Below are 13,895 nucleotides of genomic sequence, written 5' to 3' on the forward strand. Positions count from 1 at the left end.
AAGCAAGCAAAGGGGTACCACTCCAAGGCTGGTGTACTATATGCTCAAGCTGTTAGATGTCTAGTTAGATTGATACAAAAGAGGTTTATGAACTCAAAGACAAACTCTAGCCTAGTGTCGAGCTTATTTATACACCTGAGCCAGGACTCCAGGTCTGGGTAGCATTTAAATTTTAGATGCCACCATTGGTTCATCTTTCAGATACAAATATCTTCCTGAAAGCCCACCCCAGAGGCACAACTCCTCCAAAAAAGCCACACCCACTCTTATAAGGACACACCTACTCCCATAAGGACTTGCCTCCTTCAACAAGGACACACCTCCTAATCCTTCCTTGAAAGCAGCTAAGTATGCAAACTGACGAGCCTATAGGAGCTCATTCAAGACCACTGCACAGGTTAAGGACCTTTCTCTGTGATGGAAGACAGAAAGTTGGAGCTCTTATGACAATTACAAGATCCTGCCCTAACAGGTCTCAAAATTGTCAGCCACCAAGAAAAGCAAGATCCAAAGAAGAGGGTAGCACCAGGTATTTCCCAAGCTCAGGTGTGAAGCTGTATAGCCCACTGACCAATTCTGCTAAATCATCTTCCTTTAGCTGGATTGACCTTGGCCTCCTGGAAGACCTTTTCTCCCACTGCATCTTAGCATTTCTTTATTCAGTCAATGAAATGGATTTTACTCAAAGTTCACGATTGGAATCTGTTTCTTGGTAAAATATTCCAGCAAAAGATACATTTTACTGCAGTTTTCCCTCCTGATCTCGTCCAGAAAATCCAATCCAGGTCCCTAGACTCCAGCCTGCTGCCAGGATCCCTTTACTACCCAGTCCTTGGTTGGCCTCAGGCATATAGCTCTGTGGAGCACGGCTGGGTTCCACTTTCTGTCTGCTGTGACCATTGAACCATGTTCTGCTCTTCTACTTAGCATCAGAACAGTCTGTAGGCAAATCATTTTCCACAAATGTACAATGTAGCTTAGGATGAGGCATTCGTGGGCAGCTTGAGGACTGGGCATATCTAGACACCTGAGCAAGTTATCATATTTTTCATTTTTCTCTACCTTTTTATTATAATAATAATAATAATAATAATAATAATAATAATAAATAAAGGCACAAATTTTTCTTGGTGCAAAATCTGCCCATATGTGGCATAGATGCTAAGGACAATGTTGAATACACATTTATATTAACCATAACATCACATGACAAGGAATTCCAAGAAGAGAGTCTTGATTTCCATTTCATATTTCAATTTTGATTTCTTAAAACTACTCTAACTCCAAAGGTTGTTTTGCTCTGCAGACTAACACTTTAAAAGCCTCTTCAAGCAGGATGCACCACTTTGTATCACCACTGCAATGAGCAAGTGTGTGGTGGAGAGCTGGGAGAGAAGCAGAGGGAGCAGTCATTCCACTGTCGAAAGAGGCAGAAGTGGAGACTCAACAGCAGTGAGGACCAGGTTGATGGGAATGACCTGCAGTACTATCTGAGCCCTTGGTGATTTCCATCAACCTGGTCCTCACTGCCCCCAAGAGCTATTTCTGGGGCCAGGGGCCTGCTGTCGTCAGGGTCTGTGTTGATGTCTGTGACCTGTGTTGCCACCAAAGGCCATGGGGATGGACATGGTCTGGGCTGACCCCTGAAGCTAGTTTGGCCTGAGTGGTCTGTGCTGCCATCTGAGGGCAAGTTGATGTTCATGATCTGGGCTCCTTCCAAGGGCTTTGCCTGGGTCTGTGGTCCTACTGCAGCAGAGGGCTCTGTTCATGGTCTGTGCTGCCACCACAAGACAGGTGGAGGCCTATGATCTGTGGTCCCACTGACTGTGAAGAGCAGTGGTATCAGTGATTGCAGATGCCAGCTGCGAAAGCTGCAGTTTAAATCCTAGCCATGCTGCTTAGCGGATTAAAGAATTATGTGCTCAGAAAAAGACAGAGATGAACAGTAAAAAAAAAAAGAGATTAAGATGGAAATTAAAAAGAAACAGAGACGTCTAAGTTGTTTACAGTGTGCTTAAAAATGTATGTAGGCTTAGGAGAGAAAAGGAAAAGGAAGAGAAAGCCCTTAAAGAAATAGAGCAGCCAGGTGTAGTGGCGCACATTTTTAATCCCAGCATTTGGGAAGAAGAGTCAGGCAGATTTCTGTGAGTCCAAGATGAGCCTGCTCTTCAGAGTGAGATCCAAGACAACCAAAGATACACAGAGAAACCTTGTCTCAAAAAAAAATCCAAAAATTTAAAAATAAAAATAAAAAAATAGAATAAAAAAAGCTAGTAATGATGGAAAATACACAAAGAATCTGAATTATGTATATTATTGTGTTTTCTTTGAATTTTTTGACTGTGAATGAGCTAACTAATGAGAGACATTAGATTGTATGGGGTGCTAAGGTAAACCAGCATATATCTATATATATCTATCTATCTATCTATATATATATATATATATATATATTATATATATCTAAAAAATGGATGAGGAAAATGTGGTACATTTACACAATGGAATACTACACAGCAGAAAAAATAACAGTATCTTAAAAATTGCAGGCAAATGGATGGAGCTAGAAAACATCATTTTGAGTGAGGTAACCCAGACACAGAAAGACAATTACCACATGTACTCACTCATAAGTGGTTTTTACACATAAAGTAAAGAAAACAGCACACAAATCACAATCCCAGAGAACTTAGACAACAATGAGGACCCTAAGAGAGACATACATAGATCTAATCTACATGGGAAGTAGATAAAGACAAGATCTCCTGAATAAATTGGGAGCATGGGGATCTTGGGGAAGGGTTAAAGGGAAGAGGAGAGGCAGGGATGGGAGCAGAGAAAAATGTAGAACTCAATAAAAATCAATAAAAATAATTAAAAAAATAAAAAAGACAAAAAAAGAAGGATATGATATTGAAATAAATACTTTACATTGGTAAGGACTTTGGTTTATTGGTACAAATTTAACTTCATTTTTGTTATATGTGTATTCCTACTCTTGTTTAAGGTATTATAAACATACAGCTCACATCAAAATGTAATGAATAGTGAAAAATTACAGATTAATAGTCAATTTTAATAGTCAAACTCATAGTCACGTTAGTTAGGTTTTCTAGATATACAGGGATCTATTTCAGTTAGATAGATAATCTTCAATACCTCAAGAAACCTGCAGAACATGACACTGAAAAGGTTTCAAGAACTTAGACTTTTCTTTTCTTTGAGACTTGTCTTCTTCTGGCAGCATCAATTACTTCAGAGTGGTTGATGGGCATTGAAGAACCTCGTAATCAAATTTGCCTTCAGTTTGATTAGGCTAGCCATTTGGGCAAAAAAACTGCTCTTGTCTAGATTGATTGATGGGATGATGTAAAATATAGACATGTAGGACCTACAGAAAAGCGACTGCTGCTGAACTTTCCAAAAGATGGCATGGTTCCTCAGTGTTCTTGTTTCAGAGAAGAAACTGCCAGACATTCTTCATGATACAGAAGAAAGCAACTGACAAACTTTGCTAGTACAAGGCAGACGAGATCTTCAAATTTCCTGCTTCACTGAAAAGTCTGCCGGATGTTACAGGCCTGGATGTACCAGTGTTTCAAAAGAACTTTGGGTGAGTGTCCAGGCAGTGAGATGACTCTTGTCATTTCTAGAAATTTGTAAGTTGCTTACAATGAACTTCCTGTCTACTTAAGTGATATTATTATATCCTTGTAGGGTCTTTGATGGAGTTGAAGACAGATAGTTATAATTATAGTTTTCCTTAGTTATAATAAAACATAAATTAGATACAAAACCTTAGACTCACAAAGAGAAGTGATAGAGTATTTTCTTTAACTTTGTCAGATGCAAATAGACGAAAAATTGTAACTATAATTCTCGCTTGACAACTGCTCTGTATATGTAATTTTACTATGTTAAAGTTAAAACCTGCCTTCTGTATATGTGTTACTTTCATTGGTTGATAAATAAAGCTGCTTTGGCCAATAGCTCAGCAGAGTAAAGCCAGGCAGGAAATCCAAACAGAGATACAGAAAAAGAGTAGCCAGAGCCAAAGAGATGCCTTTTAGCTGCTAAAGACGAAAAATACCAGAACATCACTGGTAAGCCACAACCTTGTAGCAGTACATAGAATTATAGATATAGGTTAATTTAAGACATAAGAGCTGGTTAGAAATAATGTCTGAGCCATTGGCCAAACATATTATAATTAATATAGTTTCTGTGTGATTATTCAGGTCAAGGTGGCCAGGAAAACAAAAGCACAGTCTCTGTTTACAGGGCACAGACATTGGGAAATGAGTGTGATGGGGTGCAGAATGTGAAGTCCCAATCAATAAAAATATTTTTAAAAAAACTTACCCAAGCATAGAGCTATCTGCCTATATATATACAGCACAGGAACACTTTACACCATGCAAGCATTCTTAGAGTCAGTGAATGTCACCTTAATTGAAAAAAAAATTCAGGTAGAAGCCCAAGCAAGGGTTGAGAGTTTGAAGACACCCATAGTTTCATTATTTCAGAAAGGGAAGAATTTGATTTCAGTCAAGTGATGAAAACAGGAAATCAAACATTGGTTATACTAACCAAAAAAGATAGCCAAAATGATAGTATCTCTTTGTCACTACAATTAAAACATTTAGAAACCACAGACCCCAACTTGAAGCATGAAGAGCGTGGTTTAAATTTGAAATGTTGGTCACATGAATGTCCTATTTGCCAGCACCCCTCCAATGGCCCTTAGCTATGAAAAGGGGATAACTATACTTTGAGAGAAATTAGCATTTTACCTATAACACAGCTAGATAAACCCAACCAACATCTAAGATATCGTTTAATACACATGTTCTGCATATGGATGATGGAAAGGTAGTTCCAATTGACATGTACAGATTCCTGGTTTGGGTAATTCTCTTCGGCTTTATTTAATTATCCTGTGATATTTGTTTAAAATTAGTTAGAAAGGTCATTGGGGGCTGAGAGATAGCTCAGTTGGTAAAATGTTTGCTACACAAGGCTGAGGGTTTGGGTTCAGTCTCCAGCATCCACCAGAAAAGCTGAGCATGGTGAAGTGGACCTTTAAAACAAGCACTGGAGAGTAGAGGAAGGAGGATTTCTGGGGCTCACTAGCCAGGGAGACTATCTGGTTTAGCAAGGTTAAGGACCCACATGAGACCTGATCACACAAAACAAGCTGATGGCTCCTAAAGAGTGGCACCTGTGGTTGACCTCTGGTCTCCACACACACACTCACATGCGTGCGCATGCACACACACACACACACACACACACACACACACACACACAAGGGAAAAGGTCAATGGACTGCTGTAATTTCCTTCTATTTTTCACCTAAGTTCACAGTGTTAAAGCATTATGGGGGACAAACAGTCCCTCCAAATCCCAGAACTGTGTGTATTGGATACAGACACAATTGACTTTCAAATGGTGAATGAGAGGTAGGAACGCAGTCCCTTGAGCGGTAGACTCTTACCACCTTGGGGAAGTAAGTGAAAATGTGTAGGATTCAACAACAACACAGCAAAAACAAACAAACGACAACAAGAAAAAACTGAAACTCATTGTCCTTATTAAGATGGCAATCCCTGCTGTGAAGGACAGGCAGCCATCGAGTGAGAAGAAAGACACAAGCAGACTTGTATTTTAGGAACCTCCCCTGGTATTTCAGTGGGAATCAGAGAGGGACTAAGTGCCAAAACTTTAAACACAAGCAACTGCCGGGATGTAATGCAGTTGTCACAATGAATGATGATAGGACCCTGAGCTGATTCACTGCAAAGGATGCCAGAAAAGGATGCTCAGGAGATATTTAGTACGTTAACAAAGTTTGGTGACAAATTGGATGCTTACACCTGTCAAGTAAGAGCCTGTACTGGCCCTTTATTCTGCCCCCTGTAGTAGGCAGAATAAAAGTCCCTCAAAGATGCCTGCATTTTAATTCTGGAAACTAAATGTTTGGTAACACCAGAAATAGTATTAAGGTATCACACAGAACTGGGTTGCTAATTAGCGGCCCTAGAAATAGAGAGAGTACCTTGGATTATGCAAATGAGCTTGCTTGATGGGATCACAGCGCTCTTCAAATGTAAAAGATAGGCTCAGAAGAGCCAAAATTCTGAGTGCCTTGATGGCCACTGCTGTTTTGAAAGCAAAAGAGAGCCAGGAACATGAGGGAGCTGGGCAGCACTCGAAGTCAGGGACAGCATACAAGTCTTTTCCCTGTAGCTTCCAGAAAGAAAGGCAGCCCCTGCTCAGGCCATGCTGATCTGGGTGGTCAGTGCTCCCACCTGGGGCCATGGAGACATGCAGGCCCCAGGCCACTGCTTAGAGTCGCGTCCATGGTTTTGTAATGGCCAGGGTCTGGGGGGCGGGGTAGCCATGGCTCCCGTTACCATAGAGAGCTCTGCAGATGCCAGGAGTCTGGTCAGCCACCTGAGACTATGTTGGTATTCAAACAGCCAGGCTGGTCCTAGGGCCAAACTGATCTGAGTGGCCTGAGCTACCACTGGGTTTATGGTGATATCCAGGCCTGAGCTGCTGCTGCGGGCCATGTCTGGGTCCACGGCTCTGCTGCATCTGGGGTCTGTGATGATGTCTAGTGTTTGCAGCTTATTTAGAATCTAAATTTTAAATAGCAGGTACAAGTTGGTTAGGCCATAACTCCAGTACTCTAAACTATGAGGTGTGTTTCCTAGGGAGAGAGACGTCTGTCAAATTCCCTCCATATAAATTTGAAGGCGAAGAGCATTTTGTGGCGCAGTCTCATCCTTCCTTGCCTACCTACTCATCAGTCACCTAACAGTGCTCAAGCAATAAATAATTTAGTTATAAAATGTAGGCAGCTTTCTGTCACAAGATATATTTATTTTGCTGGTGAATTAATTAATGTTTGGGAAATGCCATGTAAATGTTAGCTCTTATCCTTCCCTTATTTATAGTAAGTAAATAACTTCCGATTTAATTCCCTACACTAGGAAATGCCGAGAAGAATAAGTTCTAAGTTCTCATGATGAAGAAATATGATTTGCCCTCATGGCTTTCTCTGTAACCTACATATAATATTCAGAACTTCAAATGATGGAGATAATATCTCCCGAACTAGCTTGGCCCAACAGTCATGAAACATGGATGTGAAGGATTTTGGCTCGCAGCCTTAAAAGAGAATGGAGCTTTCTACAGCATCTCCAGAGTTTTCAAATGAGAGACGAGGTAGAGAGGAGAACATAAGATATTGTTCACATTCTACCTTGAGGGCAATTAAAAATTGTATGTTCTTACTTACAGTCCAAAATTGCATTTGAAAATAGATTTCAAAAAAAGAGACTATTTTAATTCTGAGTTAAGGTCTCTAAGAGTCTAACACAGCATTTACAGAGATGGATAGCAACCAGAACAGTGTTTTATGTTCACTAGGCTCTACCAGATGTTTTTAAAGGTCAACAAAACAGACGACGGCATTCCAAAAGATAAGGATCCTATCATTCTTTGAGGGACTAGGAGTGTTGGGAATATCACGTTCTTTGCTAACGTGGCAAGCAGCCAACCAGGCACATGGGCCAAGGATCTGCTCTCTAGGTTAGTCCTAGTTATTATGCTACTATCGAAAGGACAAAAGACCTCCCGGAGGATCAATAACAGGTGCACGAGTTGTGTGTACAGAAAGGGAGCTTGTTTCCAGGCACAAAATCAGCAGGAGACACCCCTCCTTAGAATCCAACACTCTCTAATCTATGCTGTTAAACCACAGAGAAACAAAAGCCGAAGTGAAAATGGCACCCGGTGCTGTCATTGGATTAACCTTGAGGTGCCACAGTTCCAAATTACAGACAAAACAATCACTATCCAAAATATTCAAAAATCGTCAGGATTTCTGCAACTTAGGCCATGCGCCATAAATCTCCAAGTGCAGGGTAGTTGCATCCCTGTGGCGAGTCTGTTTGCAGTGTAACCCTGCATTTGAGCATCCCTGGAGGGGTGGCGGTGTCATCTGCCGCAGCTGTGTAATTGCGAAGGATCTGATGCACAGATCCATACAAGTGATTTGCGACTAGCGGGACGCGGGGTGTTTTCCTTCGGAGTGCAACGGTAAGGTTCTGGGTGAGAGCTGTATTTCTCCCTCACAAGTGCTTACACAAGCTTCTCGTGGTGGCAGAAGCAGGTTCTAAAACAGACAGCACAAGTATATAGTATATTTCACCTCAAATGTGTAATTTCAAAACAAGAAGTTCCTGCCTGAGCCCAGGTATGCGGTGTATCTATCTTTGTGGGAATGTTGACTGTAAATGAATTTTGTAGGAAGCAGATATCCTGAAATCCATCAACTGTGTGTTCCCATTAACTTCCCCCTACTAAATATTGAAACTAAGTAACTCATGGTCTGTTCAAGAGAATTTTATGACTGCGTATCTGTAGGTGGTTCCACTTACTGTCCAAGCTCTGGTATCACAACAGATTCTCAGAAACGTCCACTGCCTTTGTTCTCTGAAAGACTTTCTGCTCCATTAATTTGAGCGTAGTTGTCCTGTCTCTAAGCTTTCTGCAAGAATTCCTACCAAGTATCATCAAGAGGGTTTGATTTCTGCCTTCTCTTTTAGAGTTACCTTTACAAAGAGCAAGCTGTAGGCCATACACAGACGTAACCTAAGCACAATGTCATTCAATAGTTATGTCCCACATCCTTCTTTTATCTGTGAGAAACTAGCTGAAGAAAAGGCCACGGGACCTCCAGTAATTGCTAATGAGCTCCTACCTCCCTGTGGGTTCCTTTCAAAACACCATCTCATCTGCATAACTTGGACATGGAAGACTCTCTGATCCACACAAATGGACCTTGGGCTGTTCTTGGAGTCATTAGCAGAGAAGGTGGCTCATTTCAAAACCTGACTCAAAATCGGGACTAAGCTGCAAAGTCAGCTTCTCCCAGAACGTGGTTTGTATAGGAGAGTCAGGAGGACGCAAAAGGAGAGAACTGACAAGCTAGCCTCACATCAGCTGGGATCGGATAGCAAGGAGGGGTCTCACAGAGTGCAGCACGCCAACCGTTCTTCTCTGTCTGCCACTATAGAATCCTACTCCTTATTGGTACACGGAGCTTCTGACTTCGCATATGGCATACTTATTAGCACCACTATCATGAAGAGTAGAATTAACTCATGCAGACCCAGCCTGTGAGTTTCTCTCATAGAGATGAACTCTGAAGGAGGAACATAATCAGTTTCGCCTGACTGGGTTGGCATAGGATTACAGAACACCGACCTCTAGGCATGAGGCGATTGCCTCTTGAACCCTCAGTACCTGTAATTATCCACCACAAGACCTGCTTAAGACTGAGGCTGGCCCACTAATGTGTCTGTCCTGGAGAGGGTCAGGGTCTCAACTGCCTTGCCTCTTCACCCCTCCCCCGAGGATATCTAGACAATGAATAGATTGCTAGGAGAGAGAAAACCTTGTCCTCAGTGTGAGAGCCACTAGTAAATTGACCACGTTCCTGTCAATAACCCCTCATCCATGCGACTGTGGGTGACCTCACGCATTGGGTGACTATGTCGGACTTGAGCGGAGTCATTTCTTTGGTCTGTGGTGGTTGCCCTGATCTGGGGTGAGTAGATTTTCCCATTTCAGAAAAGAGGGTTCATGCAACACACTAGTACTAGGCAGACAGTGAATGTCAAAGAAGGATTTTTAATTTGTCTTCTCTAAAACTGTCCCAAGGATATCTAGTGTCTACCAAAAGGAAGGTCAGGCCCCCAGAATTGGTACCGGAAATACCTAGACACCAAATTCTCAGCACAAAGTAGATGTATTACCCTGGGGGGGACCAAGTGGGGTGGGAAGAGGCTGCAAAGGCAGCAAGCACATGCAAGCAAGAAGAGAACAAGAGAGGGTGTTTTTCAGGAGCGGGTTTTTAAGGATAAAAATGGGGAGTCTGTCCTAGAGGGAGCTGGTAAACCCTGATTGGTCATTTTAGCCAAATAATGAATTTTGATTGTTGGACCTTGGTGTTTTGTCTCAGAAATGAGTCAGTGGCCAAATAAGGGAATAGACCTTGGGAGCTAGCTTTGGGAATGCAACAGATTTTTTATCAAGGAAGAGAAAATGGGGTAAAAGGGCAAAACCTGTGTGCAGTGCCCGCTGTGCTTGGCCTGTGTTCACAGCGCTCAGGCCTGTTCCAGGCCCTTCGTCTGCATCTTTCCTAGCAGGAGTACTTTCTAAGTTTCGTGACATACAACGAAGGAGCATGAAATCAGTACTTAAGACAATAATCATACCCTGACATGGTGTCACAAGACTGATTGTAGCTTCTGTGCTTATCAATAACCCATTAAATAGACGAGAGTGAGCATCAAGACACCTGTTGGGACTTAGGGGTGTTTATGAATGTGAAAGCCCCAATAGCCTGAGAGAGTTTCCTGCAGACTGCGAGCAACAAGATAAAGGGAAAGTATTACCAAGCTCAATTGAGAGTTCATTGCAGATATTCAATACATGTGAAGTAACTGACTGGCAAATGGAGATTTGGGGACTCATAAAGGCTGAGTTAACAATGAACATAAATTCTGACCCACCCAGGGAAAGTACCTCTACTATTAAATTCTCTGCAAACATGGAGGTGTCCCTGTGTTTAATTGTTTTGAGTGGTTTTTGTTTTTGTTTTCCTATATTGCTTCTATTCCACTGGGCAGATCAAGAAGTGGGGTGAACGTCCAAAGAGTGTCATGTGATTCTCAGAGTTCTTTGCATTTTCCTTCAGTCTCAGTAAAGCAAGAGAATCAGAAAGAGCTTGGCTTGCACCCCTTGATTCTCGGACCTCGGCATAGTTCCTCTTCCCTTGAAACACAGAGGCAGCCTGTGCTCTCTATCCCTTGCTGAGCAGCTGTACAGTGGACGACATCTGTGAGACGATGTTGGGGACAAGGCAGACCCAGGATCACTCAGACAACACATTACAGTGGCTCAGAGGTGCAACAAGCCTGCTCAGAAGCTTGACCACCCCACTCTGGGGCTTCCTCCCATCAGCAGAAAAGGTGCTCTGTGTCCGTCCTGCCTGGTCACCAGGCTGCTGTCTCTGTCCTTGAAGTTTGGTGGCAATACTCCATTGTAACATAGGTACTCCCTATGCTTTCATTCGGAACTAGAAAGATAGGGGCTGAGGCTGTGGCTCGGTCAGTAAATACCTGATATTTAACCACAAGGACATGGGTTTGGATTCCTAACACTCACATTTACAAAGCGAGCTAGGGCAAAACACCCTGTCACCCTAGTGCAGGGGTGGAGTGAGACAGAAGAAACTTTGGAACTCACTGGCCAGCCAGTCTAACTGATGAGTGTGCACCAGTTGACTGGGAGACCCTGTCTGAGAAAAGGAAGGTGGAGAGTGATATAAAAAAAGACACCGGATGTTGACATCTCTGTACAGACACATGCACAAAAGCAGGAGCGTGTGCGCACACACACACACACACACACACACACACACACACACCACACTGTTGAAAGATTAAAACAAAATGACAAACTTCTTAATGCGGCCCTTCTCTTGTATCTTGCTCAGGCAAGGGAGCTCCAGGCAAAGGCAAGGGAGAACTCTAGGCCCAGATCAAATGTGTCATTGATGTGTGGTTATTCTCACCAATGCTGGCGCTTGGTTTGTGCAGATTCCCGTGCCAGAAAATGGGTCAACATGCCCTCTCCTTGTTCTCTATGCACCTGTGCAGCACACCTACTCAATGACCAAAGCAACCGCCAACCAAGGAAAAGGAAGCCCCGTGAGGACTTTCAGATCCTATTGGAGAATCCTCCAAGAGCAGCAGGCAATGGCCTTGAGTTCTCTGTAGTCTCTGTGACAGTGCCAGGCCCTGTGGGTCAGGGCTTTGGAGAAACTGCTGGCCTTGGCCTCTGAGCGCAGCTTTCAATGCTCACGCAGCTCCTGGGAGAATTACTCAGCCACTCAGTGCCACCACTGTTTTATCTATACCGGGAGGTGATGCTAACACACCTACCTCCCAAACACACCTTTAACAAGCACCTTGTTTGAAAGAATCCACACAAGAAGCAAATACCCCCTAAGCCTTGGCTGTGCCGACGTTCGCATCTGAGCGGACTGTAAGAAGAAAAGACTAGGAAAAAAAACCAACAGTGAGTAGGATCTGTGGTCTTGTGGGAAAAGGAAACATTTTCATTCCAAAATGATTTCAAAACTGAAGGACAGAAAAAATCCTTGGACATATAAATGGGAAAAAGATCCAAGGCTGCTTGGTGTCAATTATTTGGAAGAAGAAAGTTCTCTGTACTAGGCAGTGAAGTTAAATGTGTTTTGAATGAACATTTAAAAACCCCCGTGATTGAATCAGCCAACCATTAAATTTTAAATTAAGCTAAGCCCTATAGAAAAGATAGACAGCTATCTAGGCAACAAAAATAGAGATTAAAAAACCTGTTAATTTGATTTTCACATGGCCTCTTTTATGATTAATATAAATATCTGCAAAGGAGAATGACTTAGCCAAAATTTCATATTAAAAACGGACCTAGATTAGTTATTCCAAGTAAATCAAGCAAGTTTCTTCTATAAAAACACAATAGATTTCTTATTTGAGCATATAATAGCATATATAGCTATTTCAAAAAATAGCATATATAACTATTTCAAAAAAAGGAGTAAGAAAACAAAGAAGAAACAAATATATCTCAAAAAACCAATAATGTTTTCTTTTTTTTTCTTTTTTTGGATTTTTGAGACAGGGTTTCTCCATAGCTTTTGGTTCCTGTCCTGGAACTAGCTCTTGTAGACCAGGCTGGCCTCGAACTCACAGAGATCCGCCTGCTTCTGTTTCCCAAGTGCTGGGATTAAAGGTGTGCTCCACCACCACCCAGCCCAACCAATAATGTTATTAGGCCCAACCGTAATGTACTTATTTATTGACAACAGAAATGATATATAAAGAAATCAAATTTCTCATCATATTATTAAGATTGTGTAAAATATGATTGAATTTTAGAAACATTTTAAATAATTGATCATCCTCTCTAATTTCTAAAACTGAGGCCTAAATATTTCTAAAATTATAATTAAAATGATTTGTAGGTATGTCACACAGAAAGATAGCTTTCCTCTGTGGCAAGAACAACACAACATCGTGTGGCTGTGGAGTTGCTTTCCTCAGACTGCCATAACAAGTTAACACAACAGACAGGGCTGTTTTCCCTCTGCTAGCTCCAGGGGAGCGCATGTCTTCCATGCTTCTGGTGTCTTCCAGTTTCCCCTCACAGATGGTGTCCCTCGATGGCTCCTCCTATTTCTCAGCCACACTTTCCTTCCATCAGTAACTCCCATCTTCTCCCTTAGAACACCCATGGGACAAGAGTAACAGAATAGGCTTCCTCTCTAGATCCCTCACTGATCAAAGTACTGGAGGTCAGGATGCAGAGACTCGAGAGGTAGGAAGAACGGCACTGAGCCCACCATTGCCTTGGCAGCAGCAGCAAGCCTACAGGTGTGCCTGAAATAGAGATGGCACTTCCAAAAGGCTTCAGGGTAAACCTTAGACAAGGATTACCTTTAGCCGCTTGCTCAACAACTCATTCCTCTAAATTAACTGAGATGTGATCACAGAACTCAGCTCACCATTTTGTCAAGGTCTCAGGACCCTCTTCAATTTTGGCATTTGAAGTAAAGTCAAAGAAGGCAAAATGGACACATTCAATTATCTCTGCATATTCTTAAGCCTCCCTGAAGAAGACAGCCGAGGAACAAAACAGGTTTTAAAAAAAAATCCATGCATTATGAAAAAAAGATACAAAAGAAAGAAAATCAGGAATCAAATAGTGAGAAATGGCAAGCCGATGGGCAAAGGGCAACTGACATAACACAG

Source organism: Microtus ochrogaster, chromosome 1 (assembly GCF_000317375.1).
Source record: "Microtus ochrogaster isolate Prairie Vole_2 chromosome 1, MicOch1.0, whole genome shotgun sequence".
NCBI classification, from domain to species: domain Eukaryota; kingdom Metazoa; phylum Chordata; class Mammalia; order Rodentia; family Cricetidae; genus Microtus; species Microtus ochrogaster.